The sequence below is a fragment of the Pinus tabuliformis genome, chromosome 1_1 (assembly GCF_031772625.1).
Source record: "Pinus tabuliformis cultivar Carrire ecotype Pingquan chromosome 1_1, CPIR1, whole genome shotgun sequence".
Taxonomy (NCBI): Eukaryota; Viridiplantae; Streptophyta; class Pinopsida; order Pinales; family Pinaceae; genus Pinus; species Pinus tabuliformis.
In genome coordinates this window covers 298,375,886-298,394,627 of record NC_142297.1, presented here as the reverse complement: position 1 = coordinate 298,394,627, position 18,742 = coordinate 298,375,886, and the positions used below count along the sequence as shown (strand labels likewise).

General features: G+C 37.9%; 1 pseudogene; it reads right to left on the bottom strand.

Annotated features, from left to right (window-relative positions):
- Positions 1-8,462: 8,462 nt before the first annotated feature.
- Positions 8,463-9,251, bottom strand: LOC149212733 (protein SMALL AUXIN UP-REGULATED RNA 16 pseudogene; annotated as a pseudogene).
- Positions 9,252-18,742: the final 9,491 nt, after the last annotated feature.

The following is an 18,742-nucleotide window of genomic DNA, read 5'->3' as shown; positions in this document are numbered from 1 at the left end:
TTTCAGATCAAAGGACGACAGCTCGATTATGTTACTTTTTTGCAAAGGAGAACTGAAAATGACTAAAAATACACTTAAAACATTCACAGTTCTTTGCACATTGGAGGCAGAATAACAGCAAGGAAAAGGGTTTCAAACAGAGATGTACTGATTACAGGCAGCAAAATTCAAGAATAGAACTGAAAGGAGTGAACACAGAAACCAAAATCTAGTGACAAAGCTCAGTCTGATCAGCGCACCTGTAACACAGGGAAACTAAAATGCAGCGCAGGTTCCTCACTCGGGAAGTGCGTTGAATGTCAGTTTCTCAGAACAGAGGGTGCGATGGACCAGAGACGAGACTTTGAACGGGTTCCAGGTCACAGTTTGCAGTTCAGTTCAGGGGTTTTGGTCGTGTAAATGGTAATCAGTAACTCAACAACAAGGGTGGAACTAATGAGGTTACTAAGGCCACCACAAAGGGCAATTAGAGAGTTTGTAGATCAAGTGTTTAATTCATAAACAAAACCCAGAGATTGACTGAAGCAGCGTTGATCTACTATGCATTCGTAAAACAAATGCAGTTCGAAGGCTAGCTGGCTTAGCTTCAGGCTCCGTCTGTATGTTTATAAAGTAAACAAATGTAGATAAACAAACAATCTATTCGCTCCCCAGTGGAGTCACCATTTTGTTACAGGGAAAAGTGTCTACATAGAACTGCTCTATCCCACTAAGGGGTGGTAGCTACCTTAGAAACAAACAAAGTAAAGTCTACTTTCATTTTCTTTTATGAAAGATAGATGAGAGAAGAATAGGATACCAACCTCTGTCTTGCGCTTGGCTCCTTGTTCGGTTCCTCTCTCTTCTGATAGTCTTTTGCTACTCGTCTTCTCGTATACCCAGCTTCATGGAGTACCTGTAGGATCACAACAACATAAAACTATACAAGAACATGGATCTATTATCATAAACAATCTAGGGTCATATGTAAATTGACCATACAAATGCACAAAACATAGATTACACAAGAGTATGGAAGAAAACTAGAGTAGCTTTATTAATAATCAAGAAAAAGCCAAGAGAGTTACAACCAGCTGTTGTGACCCAGCATCATCCTCTCAGCAAGTGAGCCCTTCTTCACCTCATACAAAGCTTAGATCACCCAACACTATGTTGTTGTCTCAAGAAACTAACAGCAATTCCTTACAATATGCAAAATTCCAGCCTCTGGATCTCTGGGATGAGGGATCCATATATAGATATCTGTAAGGGGGATGAGTCAGCTTGTGTTTTGATCAGTGTCCTCCCTCTGATATTTCTGTTAGAAAATTATATATTACGGAGCAATGGAACACATATAATATTGCAGAAATATAAACATAGAAAACACACAAAACAAGAGAGACACATATATACATGGTTCACCCAGTTTGGGTTACATCCACCCAAAACAGCCAGTCCTTCCTTTCTATTATCCAGCAAAATGAAGAGACACAACCTACAACAAACCCACTGTAATATCATCTATTTTCTCTCACAGTCTCACCTCTCTATTTCTCGCTCACTGAATGCACATCTATTTCACAGCCTCAAATACAATACCCTCCTACAAAGAGAGGGGTTGCCTTCTAGGGCAAAAAACCCTAAACTAAACATAAGTTCTACCATCAGATCATGTGCCTAATGAACGACTTAGATTGACTAGAAATTACTATACTTTTACAAGGCAATTTTACATTTGTTTTTAGCTTCCGGGGCGCTGCCCCCGAGCCCCCAGACCCCCCAGCAGGGGGGGATCGGCCCCCCCGGACCCTCGCGGGGTGGAGAAGTCCCCCCCGCACCGCCCCGCGTGGAGGGGTGTACAAACTTCCTGGGGTATACATCCAGCTGAAACAAAGACCTCTGAACAATCATGCTCCACACACAACAATCTCCCACTTGGAGAATGATTGTAGAAACTCCACTGCTGCTTCATTTGCTGGGCAATAACTCCTCTTTGGACCTGGCTGTTTCTCATCTCCATCGTCATCCTTGAAGACCAATTGAAACTGAGCATATTCTCAGTTTCTCCCTGGTTAAAACTTTTGTTAGCATATCTGCAGGATTCTGGCTAGTGTGTATCTTTTCCAGCTTCAACTCTCCATCTTCTAACATTGATCGTATGAAATGGTACTTGAGCTGTATGTGTTTAGTCCTAGAATGAAATACTAAGTTCTTTGCAAGATGAATGGCACTTTTGCTATCACTGTATAACGTGCCAATATCATGCTCCTTACCCAATTCACCCATAAACCTTTGTAACCAAATCATTTCTTTACTAGCTTCTGTAGCAGCAACATACTCTGCTTTTGTTGTTGAGAGTGCAACAACACTTTGGATTTTTGAAATCCAACTGATAGTTGTTCCACCAACAGTAAATATATATCCTGTAGTGCTCCTCCTGTTATCCCTGTCACCTGCCATCTCTGCATCAACATATCCCGGTAGAGAAATGTTTGCACCACCAAAGCATAATGCTTGATTTGTGGTACCTTTCAAATATCTGAGAATCCCTTTCACTGCCATCCAATGTTCCTTTCCTGGATTGTTCATGTACCTGCTTACAACTCCCACTGCATGTGCAATATCAGGCCTTGTGCAGACCATTGCATACATTAAGCTTCCAACTGCTGATGCATATGGAACTTTAGAAATATAATCCATGTCTTCTTCGGTCTTTGGGCACATTTCCTTACTAAGTTTGAAATGGCTAGCAAAAGGTGTATTGACTGGTTTTGCATTGTGCATATTAAATCTTTTCAAGACCTTTTCTATGTACTCATTCTGAGACAATGTTAATTTGCGATTTTTCCTGTCTCTGGTGATTCTCATACCAAGGATTTGTTTTGCAGCTCCCAAATCCTTCACTGCAAATGAATTTGCCAATTTTCTTTTGAGTACATTTATTTCCTGCATGTTAGATCCTGCAACAAGCATGTCATCCACATACAATAACAATATAATATAGCTACCATCATTTTGCTTTTTCAGATAAACACAATGATGAGAGTGACATCTAGTATAACCTTGTTCAGACATAAACTTGTCAAATTTTAGATACCACTGCCTTGGAGCCTGTTTTAAGCCATACAAGCTCTTCTTCAACCTGCACACTAGTTTTTCCTTCCCTTTCACGTCATATCCTTGTGGCTGCTGCATATATATCTCTTCCTCCAAATCCCCATGGAGAAAGGCTGTCTTTACATCTAACTGTTCAAGATGCAAATCTTCAGCTGCTATAAGACTCAAAATAGTTCTGATTGAAGTCATTTTAACAACAGGAGAAAATATTTCATCAAAATCAATACCTTTCTTCTGTGCAAACCCCTTCACCACAAGTCTAGCTTTGTACCTCTGTTTTCCTCCATCTTCTTCCTTCAGCCTGTAAACCCATTTATTCTTCAATGTAGTTTTTCCTACAGGCAACCTGACTAAATCCCAAGTCTGGTTATGCATTAAGGAGTCCATCTCTTCTTCCATGGCTACCTCCCACTTCTTCCTGCTTTCAACCTGCATTGCTTCTTCATAACATTCGGGTTCACCGGAATCAGTCAACAATAAATAATATAATGAAGGAGAGTATCATTCAGGGGGTCTACTTATCCTGGTAGATCTTCTAACACCACTTTCAGGTGTTTGGGGTGCCTATTGTTGTTGTGGTGCTTGTTGTTGTTGTCGTTGTTGATTATTATTATTTTCAGGCACCTTTCCTTTTTCAGTGATTTCATCAAGAACTGTGTGTTCCTTGTTTTCCTTTTCTTTCTTCTTTTCCTGCAACTGATTCTTATTCAAGACCTTTTCATTGAATATTACATCTCTGCTCCTAATGATTTTGTGATTTTCGTAATCATATAAGTGATAACCAAAATCATTAACACCATATCCAATAAAGGTACATTTCTTTGACTTTGCCTCAAGCTTTGTTCTATTTTCTTTATCAATATGGACAAAGGCCTCACAACCAAAAGGCTTTAAAAAAGAGTAGTTTACCTTTCTACCTGTCCATGCTTCCTCCGGAACACCACCATCCAAGGAACTTGAAGGCCCTCTGTTTATTAGATAAACAACAATATCTACAACATCTGCCCAAAACTGTAAAGGAAATCCTGCATGCAATCTCATGCACCTTGCACGCTCCATGATTGTTCTGTTCATCCTTTCTGACACACCATTTTCTTGTGGTGTTCTTGGAACTGTCTTCTCTCTGCGAATTCCATGCTCTAAACAGTACCTATCAAACTCTTTGCTGTAATATTCACCTCCATTGTCTAATCTAAGACACTTCAATTTCTTTCCTGTCTCAATCTCAACCAAAGCTTTCCATTTCTTGAAAGTATCAAATACATCAGATTTATTCTTAATACAATAAATCCAAGTTTTTCTAGTTGCATCATCAATAAAAGTAACATAGTAACGAGAGCCACTGAGAGATGATACCTGAGCAGGTCCCCATACATCTGTATGCACAAGCTCTAATTTTTCATTCTTCTTTTCTTTCCCAACTCTGAGAAATCTGACTCTCTTTTGTTTTCCATAAATGCAATTCTCACAGAAGTCCAAATCAACATTCTTCAAACCCGGCAACAAATTCCTTGAGTGAAGAATCTTCATCCCCTTTTCACTCATGTGTTCGAGCCTATGATGCCATAATGCTGCATCTGCTCCTTTGGAAGTTAAAGCATTAACAAAGTTAGAAATACCATTGCATAAATACAATGTACCAACCTTTTCGCCTTTTGCTATTACCAGGGCTCCTTTGGTGACCTTCCAAGCTTTATCTGTGAAAGTTGTCACACAACCTTCACCGCCTAACTGCCCTATTGAAATCAGATTTTTCTTTAGATCTGGAACATGCCTTACCTCCTTTAATAGCCATTGGTTTCCATTCTGCTGTTTTACAAGAACCTTACCCATTCTAACGATTTTACAGGGTTTATCATCACCCAGACGAACTTGTCCAAAATCTCCTTGAACATAGTCATGAAAATATTTCTTATCAGGTGTGGCATGGAATGAAGCCCCTGAATCTACCACCCAGGAATCAGTGATATTTTCGAAAGAAAAAATCAAAGCATCTTGTAACACCTCACCTGTCACATTTGCTTCATGATTGTTTTCTTGTTGTGCATCTCCTTCTTTTCCCTTCCGAGATCTACAGTCTTTCTTTAGGTGTCCTTTCTTTCCACATTTCTAGCACACTATCCCCGATCTGGACTTGGATCTGCCTTTCCTTGATTTACTGCGATATCCTGAGCTCTTTCCTCTTTCCATTTTTTTTCTCTAGACTCTGCACTCAAAGCATTTCTCGATGTCTCACCGGAGCTTTTTCGTCGCATTTCCTCACTAAGGATAGCACCGACAACATCATCAAACTTTAAAGTACTAGATCCAGAAACGAAGTTACTAATGGCCATTACCAAACCATTCCCACTTTCTGGTAATGAGCACAAGAATAACAGAGCTCTATCTTCATCGTCAAAGTTTACCCCTACAGAACTTAACTGACTTGTAACTGTATTAAAATCATTTAAATGGTTTGCAACAGATCCACCTTCTGACATATTCATATTATATAACCATTTCATAAGAAATACCTTGTTTGAGGCCGAGGGATTTTCATATAGTTTCGACAACGTCTGCATCAAACCCTCTGTCGTGGTTTCCTTCGAAACGTTGAAGGCCACTGATGCAGCAAGGCACAACCTTATTGTTCCGAGTGCCTTTCTATCGAGAAGATTCCATTCTTCATCTTTCATACCCGTCGGCATATTTGTTTTCCCGCCCAATGGTAGGTATAGATCTTTCTAATACAGATAATCTTCCATTTGCATCTTCCACAGCGAGAAGTTTTGGCCGTTAAATTTCTCGACCCTAAACTTACCATCTTCAACCATTGCTCCCACTCAAACCAGGAACCCTTCTTTCCTGCGAGTTTATTAGCCAAATAGACCTTCGGCTTTCATACCAGTTGTTAGAAAATTATATATTACAGAGCAATGGAACACATATAATATTGCAGAAATATAAACATAGAAAACGCACAAAACAAGAGAGACATAGATATACGTGGTTCACCCAATTTGGGCTACGTCAACCCCGAACAGCCAGTCCTTCCTTTCTATTATCCAGCAATATGAAGAGACACAACCTACAGCAAATCCGCTGTAATATCCTCTGTTTTTTCTCACAGTCTCACCTCTCTATTTCTCGCTCACCGAATGCACATCTATTTCACAGCCTCAAATACAATAACCTCATACAAAGAGAGGGGTTGCCTTCTAGGGCAAAAAACCCTAAACTAAACATAAGTTCTACCGTTAGATCATCTGCCTAATGAACGGCTCAGATTGACTAGAAATTACTATACTTTTACAAGGCAATTTTACATTTGTTTTTAGCTTCGGGGGCACTGCCCCCGAGCCCCCGCCGGGGGACTGCTAGCCCCCGGACCCCCTAGCCGGGGGGGATCGGCACCCCCGGACCCCCGCGGGGTGGACAAGTCCCCCCCACACCCCCTCCGCGTGGAGGGGTGTACAAACTTCCTCGGTATACATCCGCGTGGAGGGGTGTACAAACTTCCTCGGTATACATCCGGCTGAAACAAAGACCTCTGAACAATTATGCTCCACACACAACAAGTTCTTGCTTTCACTTGGAGACTAATGGTCTCTTACTCATCCTTGGTCGAATTCAGAGAGGCAAGTGTCACAAGAGAAACTTCTGGAAGATTCCATGCCTTTCCACCTTGCAGATTGACATTGCCATTTGTCTCTTCCCGCTCATCGCACCCCATAGAAGGGCTTTTTGAAATGCAACGCACCCACAGAGTGTACTTAGCTGAGATGCAACGCACCCTGGCCATGGAGCAAGTGCAATGATCTTGTTTTGACCTGTTCTCAGCAGTTTTTCATGGAGAACTTCTGGGAGAAGCTGTAATCAGATGACCTTGTTCCTTTAGGGGGTGGAACAACACTTTTAGGGACTTAGGAGCCCTTAGTTTATGGATATTTTATGCCTGCTGGTGCAGGGCCCAAAAATATCTATAACAAACATGGAATTTTTTTAAATGAATTTATGTATGCTAAGACAGTTTTAATTTTTCCTCTCATGCTATATATATCTTCAGGATGGACAAGAGTATATATATAGAGAGACGGGGATGGACGACGAAGACCTAGGCCCATTGGAACCTATATTACATCGTTTCCCCTGAAAAACAATCACACAACAAATTGCAGCAGTCCCGAAAACAAAGGGACTCTCTGTTAAGCAGCTGAACTTGTTTTTCTTATTATCAAACTTATTTATTAGATATAACGAAATCAAAATAAGCATAGTATAGTGACTGATTATGTAATATTATCAACGCTATTTGTTAAATATAACTAAATCTCACCCAATCATAATAATCATATTATATTGACAGATTACGTAATAATAATAAAACTACAGAAACAAACAGGGAGAAGGAAATTGAACATGAACGATGTTAAGTGTCGATAGGGAGGAGTACAACTATAAGATAAGGAAACATCAGAGTTTTCAGTTTAGAGTAGAATATGAAAGAATACATGGTATATGCTTGAAGATTTTGAATATCAATATGCATGGGAAATTCTTTAATCCGAAGTGATAAATATATGCTCAGGGGATGCAAACATTAACTGTCACTGTAGTGACCTATGAGAAGGTGCCTCTTATGCAAAATGGAGTGTAAACCTTCAGTTGTAATAACAAGGAGAGCAAAACTCAACTCTACAGTGAGTGCACATATCAACAGACTATTAATCGGACATGGCAATTGCATGAACTACTAAACCTGCTTGAAATTTTAGTTGTCACATTACAGAGAGAATAAATATTCCGTTGATTAGTTATTTAAAAGGGGGATTTTCGTTTGAAAAGTTATAAAAACCCTATTTCCTTTTTAAACAAGTAACAAATTCAAAAAAAAATTATATGTTTCTTTGTTAGAGTTAATTGTTGAATTGCAATTTTAGATTTCAGTTTAAATATAGTGGCAAATACCACCTCAAAGCATTTGTTCTCTGCACAGGATAACTCACATTCACATTGATTTAATGTGCCATCCTAAATCCTTGTTCATCCCAATTTAAGACCCTCGCTAATTCGCAAAATACTCGCCTACAAGGACTACCGGATATCGAGATAACCTTTACATTGCCTACTTGTGCTGATGGTGGCCATCAAAGAATTTAAGCATTTGAAAGCTTTAAAATCCTCTAATATCGATGACAAAAATTATAGATGATTTCCAAAACATCCTAGTAGTTATATTTTATGACAAGATGGAAACTTGTCTGTTACAACAACCTATCACATTCATAACCAATTTGTGTAGAAACAATAATCCATAAAATTGCCCTAGTTAGAGTAAGAGAAGGATTCTTTTAAAACGTTCATGCACCATTAGACACCAGAAGAATCCGAAAACAGGCACAAAAATAGTATCCTAGTGCCCAAAATTAAACAAATATACTAGTTAAAATGTCTTGATAAAATATATGAATATACAATGCTAGTTGACCTAAAATAGGAAAATAGATTAATACTATAATTTAGAGATGCTTGAAGATCTCAAAACCTGGTTCTATTGATTATATATGATGGATTCTCAGTAATCTATGTAATATGAAAGTGTACATATCGAACTAAGACTAAAATCAACCTAAACAGCGATAATATCAAATACCGTTTATGCTTATATCTCCGCCATTATCTCGTCCAACTTCATATTTGCCACTGCGGAGTCCTTTTTTTCCAGAACGGAAGTTATGTATTCAAAGGCCTCTTTCTCACAGGGAATAGTGAGTCCCATTTGTGGCTGAAATCCATACACTTCCTTGGCTTTCTCCAACAGAGATTGGAAGAGAGGGTGATTCAAATAAGATGTAGGAACTATAAATCGACTGCGTTCGCTTCCAACGTACACCGAAAAGTGACCCTTGGGAACATCCATTGGAAGGCTGGCATCGATAAGCTCATATTCATTACAATTGCCTCCGAAATAAAGCATTTTCTTTTTCCTGGCATAGAAGGCGTATCTGATTGCCTTACGTGCATTGGCAATCCTCTGAATCTTGCTCATTATCTTCCTAAAAATCACTACTTGAGCAATCCTGTTACCCATCGAAACAATTCGGATAAGAGAAGTCGATTGATAGAAGAGGAAAAGATGGATTCTATTTTCCAATATCCGGAATGGAATATAGCGCACATGGTGGGTCACTTCCGTGCAAAACAGAGTTCCGACGGAATAAAGTAAGAAAGAAGTAACGCAAATATATTCAGAAGGAATTCTCGGCAACCGGCACTTTCTTTATTTCAAGGATGGCGGTGAACATTTAGTGTAGTATGCATCTTTCTTCTGATAAAGTAATCACAAATCATTGCGTACAACATAGAAAGTGCGCCTGTTCCACGTGAAGGTCAGATATAAAATGTTGTACTGTCCGCTAATTTGGAATTTTATGTTTACTTAGTTTGCATTAGGTACGATGTGGACATAACCTTTTTTTCTTGTGACAAATTTAATGAACCTAACCGACTGTTTGAGATCTTTTCTGATGTGTAGCGATCCAAAATGTTGACTTGCGTAGATAATATAACCTAAACTTGTGAGCAGCCTCAATGTGGCATTGAATTGTCAATGCAGCTGAGGTTACCTACTTGACTTGGTAATTGCAATCTTAATATGTGGACTCAAACGATCGGATTTAGTTGTACTGTTCAACAAAACTCCGCTATCATCTGTCATTATTATTCATAAGGTCATGGTCCATTTCAAACTTGTGCTGATGCACGTTGATGTCATTCCAACGCAACCATCGAATCCTATGCCTCTCCCAGCCCGTTTTTTCTCGTTTCGTGGGAGGCATTAAACCCCTTGTGATAACCGTAGGGAACAGAGCTCTTTCTACTTGAATTCATTTTTAAAATAGGAGACACGAGCACAAAGATATTCCATCTTAAAGGTGTAACAATTGCATCATGCTCGTGTTGTTGGAAATATTAATCCCAATCACCACAATAAATATAGTGAGACCCGCCATAATTGTTAGAGGTATATTGTTTTTAGCATATTTACTTGCGGGTAGAAAGTTTTTTTTCTTACACTCAGAAATGGCAACATCAAGCACAAGCTTGACTAGTTCTTAAATACCTCAGTTTAATGGAAAAAATTATAATTATTGGGCTATTACAATGAAGGCCCTGTTTTCTTGTTAATACATTTGGGATTTGGTGGAGAATGGTTTTCAAGAACGAGCAGATGCATCAGCATACAATGCTTTATCTGAGCAGAAAGAAATTTGTTAAGGGACAACAGGAAGAAGGATTCAAAAGCCCTGTTCTATATTTTCCAGGTAGTTCATGAAAGTATTTTCCCAAGGGTTGCAACAACAACGGAGTCCAAGCAAGCATGGGACACCCTCGAAATAGCCTACCAATGCATGGCAAAAGTCAAGACATCAAAGCTGCAAATGTTCAGAAGAGATTTTGAAACACTTTGTATGAAAGAGTCTTAGAATGTAGACTCGTTTTTTACACATGTAAGTGGGCTGGTTACTTAAATTAGATCTCATGGTGAGACACTTGAGGAAAGAAGGATAATTGAGAAAGTTTTGAGAAGTTTTCCAACAAGGTTTGATGTCTTCGTTGTGGCCATAGAAGAGAAAAAAGGATCTCACACACTTTTCAATGGATGAGCTTAATGCATCATTGATTTCTCATGAACATAGACTGAATAAAGAAACAAGCTCCTCATTGGAGCATGCCTTCAAGACACAAGTTTCATTTGGACAAAGGTAGAGGCAGAGCAAGATCATATGGTAGAGGAAGAGGAAGAAGCCCACACAGAGGTGGAAGAAACGGCCCTTCAAGCTCAAGTGGAAGAGGCAGCAATCAAAATCCAAGTAAAGGTACAAGCCAAAATCAAGCACAAGGTCAGAGGTATGATAAATCTCAAGTTCAATGTCATTAGTGTAAGAAGTATGGTCATTATGCAAATGAATGTAGAAAGAAGCAATATGACATTAGTAACAAACCAAGTGTAAATTTCACAAAAGAAGGTTAGAACCATGATAGCATGTTTTTAGCTTGTAATCTAGCACAGGAAAAACAAAGTGATATATGGTATCCAGATTCAAGGTGTATCAACCACATGTCAGGAAACATAGAAATGCTTTCCAATCTAGATGAAAACGTGAAATCTAAAGTGACATTAGGAATTGATAGCAAAGCCTCTGTCATGGGAAAAGGAAGAATTAATATCCTAATAAAGAAGGGGGAGAAGAAGTACATCTCAGATGTTTACTTTGTCCCTAGTTTGAAGCATAACCTCATAAGCATTGGACAGCTCATGCAAAAGGGCTACAATGTCTTATTAAAAAATGTTGTGTGCACAATTTTGGATAGGCCTCCAAGCAGACAGTGGATTGCAAAGGTTCAAATGAAAAACAATAGAATGTTTCCCTTAAAATTAAAATCAAATTTGCAAAGAGAAGGTACACAAGCACAACTCTCAATGAACTCACAAAAGGATGTAAGAAAATATGCAACTGTCATACAAGTAAAATTTCAAGCAGAGGTCAAAGATGAAAATGGGTTATGGCATTTGAGATTTGGACATCTCAACTTTGGAGGTTTGAATTTGCTGCATAAGAAATGCATGGTGAAGGCACTACCACTCATAGAAAAATCGGACAACCTATGTGAAGGATGTATCTTGGGCAAGCAACATAGAGAGACATTTTCAGCATGAAAGTCAGTAAGGGCAAAGGAACCTTTGGAGATTGTCCACTCATATTTATGTGGACCAATGAAGACACCATCAATTGGTGGTATCCACTATTTATTGACCTTCATAGATGACTACACAAGGAAGACATGGGTCTTTCTCCTAAAACAGAAAAGTGAAGTGTTTGAGCACTTTCACTAATACAAGCCTCTTCTTGAGAAGCAAAGTGGACACTATATCAAAATCCTTAGGACTGAAAGAGGTGGAGAATGCATCTCAAATGATTTCCTTCATTTTTGTAGGGAACATGGAATTCACAAGAAATTTTCAATAAGGTATACACCTCAGCAAAATGTTGTAGCGAAAAGAAAGAATAGGACCATTATGGAAATGGCAAGGAGTATGTTGAAGCTAAATCATTTTCCAGATGATTATTGGGCTGAAGCTGTCACTTGTGCAGCATATATCTTGAATAGATGTCCAGCCAAAAGCCTCTAGAACATAGTTCCTAACAAGGCATGGAGTCGAAGAAAGCATAGCGTCACTCACATGATAGTTTTTGGATGTGTGGCTTATGCACATCTCTTGGATGAGCCAAGGAAGAAGTTGGACAACAAGGGGAACAAATGTATATTTCTTAGATATAGTGATGAATCCAAGGCATACAAAATCTACAATCCATTAACCAAGAAGGTTATAATCAACAGAGATCTATTGTTTATAGAAGAGGAAGCATGGGATGGAATTTTAGAAAAGACAGTCAATGTCAAAGCATGTGTACCACATGAGGACAAAGTGGAATTAACATCAGGAAGTAATATCTCAACAGTGAATCCCTCTACGCCTATTCAAGCCCAACAAAGCAGGCAACAAGCAACATTATCAACAAATAATAGGAGAGGTTTGCGTAGCCAAGCAAGTGCTTCTCCAGGCACCCCACAAAGCACAACACCAGGTGACATGTCAAGCCCATCTTCAGCAAGCACAAGAAGACCAAAATTCAGAAATTTAAATGAAATTTATGAGCAAGATGAAGTTGACAGTAGCACTGGTCTAAATTCCTTATTTGCCTTATTTTGTCATGTAGATGACCCAATCCATTTTGAGGATGAAGTCAAAGAATAAAAATGGGTTGCGGCAGTGGAGGAAGAAATAGAATCAATAGAAAGCAATGACACATGGGAGTTAGTGAACCTTCCGAAAGGAAAACATGTCATTGGAGTGAAGTGGGTCTATAAGACCAAAAGAAAGATTGAGGGAAAGATTGAAAGGCAGAAAGCAAGGTTAGTTGTCAATGGATACAAGCAACATCATGGAAGAGATTACACAGAGACTTTCGCGCCATTCGTGAAGATGGATATAGTGTGCACAGTTGTGGTGATTATCACACAACATAAATGGAAAGTGTACCCAATGGCTGTAAAATCAACGTTCTTGAATGGAGTACTAAAAGAGGAAGTATATGTTGCGCAACCGCCTGGTTACGAGGTTGAAAGACAAGAAGACAAAGTGTATCGATTGAGAAAAGCTCTTTATGGGTTGAAGCAAGCATAGTGCACATGGTATAACACGATAAATGCCTACTTGTTGGACAATGGTTTCGACAAATGTGATGGTGAACCTGCTCTCTACATCAAAGAGGGCAACGGTAAGATACTTATTGCCGTCTTATATGTAGATGAATTGAATTTTTTTGGGTAATCATGATATCCTCATCGCTGATTTCAAACAAGTCATGAAGAATGATTTTGAAATGACTAACTTGGGAATGTTAAGATTATTTTTGGGCATAGAAGTGAAGGAAACAGAAAATGACATTTTTATCTTTCAAGTGAAGTATGTAGCAGACATTTTGGAGAGGTTTAAAATGCAAAACAACAAGCTCACACTACCTCCAACTGCCATGGGGTTGAAGTTGAGCAAAGAAGATTGCAGTAGAAATGTCAATCTAACATTATACAAAATCATGATAGGTAGCTTGATGTATTCGACCACCACTAGGCCAGATATAATGTATGCAGTAAGTTTAGTGTCGAGGTTCATGGAGACACCCAAGGGGACACATTGGCAAGCAACGAAAACGATTCTAAGGTATGTCAATGGGACAAAAGAGTATGTCGTTTCGTACACAATAACAAGTGATTTCAGGCTCGTTGATTACACTGACAGTGATTGGGTAGGAAGTGTCGATGATGGAAAGAGCACGTCAGGATATGTTTTCCATTTTGGTTTTGAAGCCATTTCATGGGCCTCCAAGAAGAAGCCAATAGTGTCACTATCAACAATAGAAGTTGAATATGTCACAACAATAGCAGCAGCATGTCACGCAGTTTGGATGAGAAGGATGTTGAGGGATCTTCATCATGACCAAGAGCCAACGCAAACTATTTTTTGCGACAACACCTCAGCAATTGCATTGTCAAAGAATTTTTTCTTTCACAAGAGGACCAAGAATATTGATGATAAATGTCATTTTATTAGAGAGTTGATTAACAATGATGAAATTGTGTTGCAGCACTGTAGGTCACAGGAATAATTTGCTAATATTTTCACAAAGCCATTAGCATGTGGAAGTTTTGTTGATCTCAAAAACTATTTGGGAATTGTCAATGGTGGCAATTGTGATTAAGGGAGAGTGTTGGAAATATTAATCCCAACCACCGCAATAAATACCCCGAGAGCAGCCATACTTGTCAGAAGTAGTTTTGCAGGTTGCATCTCTATTTGAGGATGGAAGGACTAAAGCCAGAACTGAAGTATCACACGAACCATTCCACAACACATCACCGAATTTAATGCTTTCAATATAGTTTGGTAAATACGGGCAAGCGTTTACTACGCGATATTGCCCACACTCCGCAAACAACCAACGTGATCACTGTCGACACTCAAAAACAACTACATATTAATTATTTTTCTCTGTCATGTATTAATGTCAAATTGTATGTTGAGATAAATATGAATTTAAAAATTCATGTTTGTTGTAGAGAGTGCAAGAGAGGTTGGGTAAGTTAGATAGCTAGAGTCTATGAGGACAAAATCGTGGAGCAAATTTTTGTGGGCGCATGAAAACAACAACTATTGTATTTTACTGTGTGTTATTCCGCAACCCACGGTGAAGTGTAAATCACTATAAACCTTTGTTTTTACATGGTGAATGAGCCGTAGTCTCATATGAATTTATTTTCATGAATTAGAATTTAATCCCATGTTTTATTGTGTTGCTCCAAGCTTTACGTTGTTTTACTCTGTGTTATTTTCATAAATGAATTATGTGTTTTATTAAGCCTTTGTATAGCTGCATGAAATCTAGCTGTGCGAAATCAAGTTTCATGAATCAACTTCCCTCTGCCTCTCCGCGTAAATCCTATTTTCTAACACGTGTCCCAAACAATCACCAAATACCATTTTCTCTTTCCTTTAAATATAACCTTCCATAAATTTTAAACAAAATTGAATAAGAAGCGATATACTTCATCAATGATGCACTGAAATTTATTATCCTTGTTACTAAAATGCATACTCTGAATGCTTGAAATTCAATAATTCTTTCTTTGTAAGGTTTTATTATAAAGTTTTACCAAGTTAGACAAGGTTTTATAAATAACAAAAATTCACAATTATTAGATGAATAAATGTTCTATAAGTTATAAGAAAGATTCATTAATAATAGTTTACCTTTAATGAGAATAATAATAATTAAATAAATATAAATAATAAATAGGTAACTTTTTTTATTAGGAACAAAATTTTACAAAATTCAAACAAATGAAAAAAAAAAATTTCCAATCATTGAAACAAAGACTCTATTACTTTAATATCTTTAACCTTTTCAAGTGGCTTGTAGTCCCATGAATCATACTAGAAACACGTCTACCATCAAAGTTAGAATGAATGACACAATGTTAAGAAATAGGTTCCTCAAAAAGATAGTTGATGCAAATTTAAAGGGGCAACTTCAAGCGCAAATTATTAACACTAATAAGAAACTACACTTTGTTTAGATATACTTCATAACTTAAAGGGTAAGCATGTTGATGATGAATGTTACCCCAGTATGTTACATCAATTAACTAAAGGAGATATGATTTGACAAAATTGGCTTACAAGATGTAATAACACATTCCCACCATGCTAAAAAGAATGACTTATTGGAACTCCAGTGAATTAGTCTTTGGAAGCTCAAAAATAAGTGGCATCGAAGTATTCATTGAGAGCTCTTTTTCTCAATTTGAAAAGTGTACATTTTTTTTTGTTGAACTAAGTATTAAATTGTGTCAAGGTGACATTGGAACAATACATTTGATACTTTTGATACTTTTGATTACATGGAAATCAAAACAGAAAGTTTCACTAATGAATAGAATTTCTTTTTTATTATTGGTGTTTAGTGCTAGCTTCCTATACCAATAGGAGTCATAATTTTTGAATGATTGAGGTTAAACCCATAATATGTACATACCTTTGCCTTCTGCAAATGTTTTCCATATTCAAAAAATTAAAAAATGTAAAGAGGGTATGTCTTAAAATAATAATCAAAGGACAAAAAAAATAAGAAAAGGTCCAAAAAAAGTGAAAAATATGAACCCCAAGAAAAAACAAAAGACCATGAAAGTGTGCAAGTCAAAATGCCACTGCTATTTACTTTTATGCATAATAATGATTGTGTACAGCTTGTTATTCATACCACAATCCATGGTAATCAAACTATTTAATCTTGATTATGCCATGCTTTAAATTTCATGTTGATAGTTAGAGAATAAAATCTGACCAAACTGTTTAATCTTGGCAGATAATTAGATAGATAGAGTAAATAAAAGGAGCTCAATTGTTCAACCTGAGCCCTTGGATGTAATAAGGTTAGATTTAGTTAGTTCACTATTGTAATGAGAAATAAAAATGTTTGATAAGGGTTTTCTAGCTCAAATGCACCCTAATAAAGAGAAGTTAAAATGATAGGATGAGTAGATGGGTAAGTAGAAGAAAGGTTGCAAAAGTATGGTGATTGATTAGACAAAACCATGTTTATCATCTTTTCCATCATAAAAGTTCTATAGAAAATGGACAATCAAGAATGAAATTAGATGTCAAATTCAATTAATTAACTTCCCTCATTCATTTCACCTTTTACTTAACTTATTTCCCACAATAAAGTTCAAAGTACCAAAACCTTTAAGTCAAAGAGGCTCAGAGCATTTCTCTGACTTTTGGAGGGACCGGACCCTCGGCTCAATGACGTATAGGCAATATGTACTAAAAACCCCTCATAAAAATTCATCCCCCCCACCCCCCCCTCCCCCAGTTCATTCATTTTCCCTAATAATACTCCTTTCCTAAGGTTAAAATACTTTTACCTAGGAAAAGTATCTATCCCCCCAAATAAATCATTTTCATATAAAAAACCCACAAAAACACCTTATCCTAAGTATTCATGTTAATATCGGAAGAGCATTTAAACGTGAAAAAACATTTACTTAAGTGTATGGTGCCCCTTTCCACTCATTTTATTATTTACTAATTTTATTTACTAAATCCCTTAAATAAATACCCTTTTTCCCAATATATATTTAACTTCCACATATTAACTAGGCCTATACCCTATTTTAAAATATAAACTAGGATTTTCTACCCAAACCCCGAGAAACCCACTAAGTAATCGATCCACGATTAATTTATGTAAAAACCCAATTAATTCCTTCGCTACTGACCCCGACACCTTAACGCTGCTTTAATCCCTCATTTATCCAAAAACTACCGCACTTAAGTGCCCGCAGGGCCCCACACTACCCTTCGTGCAACTTCCTAGCATGATCACCATATGTTCGCCTCCCTCCACATTTGACAGTCCTTATCCATTTCGGGCGGGCCTGACGTCTGAACATTACCCACCCAAAAATTTTTTTTTCTGCCAGGCACTCGATGCTACGTCTCGTTTAATGTATGGAATCGAGTGACCTCCCCCCAATACCACCAAATGCCCAAAAGCGGTGCAATGGAAACCACTTACCACCCGCCTGCTACATGCCAAAATGGTTAGTGTTCACCCGCTACATGGCAAATGACTATTGTTCACTCGTACTGGCCAAAACTCACTTTCACGCATAAAGCCAAAAAGCCCCAAATCATTTATTTTTATCATTTTTTAAACTCTAAACGTCCATGCATGAACCTGCGAATGTCAAAGCTATCAACCTATGTCGAATTGTACCCTAAAGACGCCACAGAGAACCCAATTCACTTTCCAGCCTACACAGAGCCTTTTCAACCCTTCACAGTTGTAGCCGCCCTGTTTAGAGCAAGTTTTCGTTAAATTCCAAGTATTTGAGCCATAATTCACTGGAAAACCTGTCAATTTCAGAACCTGTTATTGAGTTTTATTAGTTAAAGTAAAAAGTTATTAAAGAAATCCTAGCAACGCATACCTACTCTGTACTAAACCGCCATTGCCCTAAAAAACTAAAAATCACCTCCCCAACTCTCAAATCGACAAGAACTCAGAATGTTTTCCCCAATTACCATGGATGTTAGACCTATTTCCACTCCTCATTTGGACCTAGACCACCTCCCCCTGACTAATAAGGATTTCTAGATAAAGGACACATCTATCCATGAATCCCCTCTCAAACAATACTACCGATACAGAGACCAATACTTGAACCATGCTAACGAAATTGGTTTTTGGGAGTCCCATTTTCCCAAGAACCAATTCCCTGAAGTTCACATTATCGCAGAAATTGTCCATTACTACCATGCAAATTATATCCCCAGTCAATGAGCAGTGATGTCCCCTAACGAAACCATACATTTAACCATCACTGCTCAATCAATCAATGAAATGCTACGAATCCAGCCTGGCTAAAAGTTGACTCCCCTCTCCATTGGAGATCTGTTGGACCCTTTTCCCAAGCTTAGCCTTGCGAGATTGGCCCAGATAATCTAAACCTTCATTGTAGAAGACAAGTATAC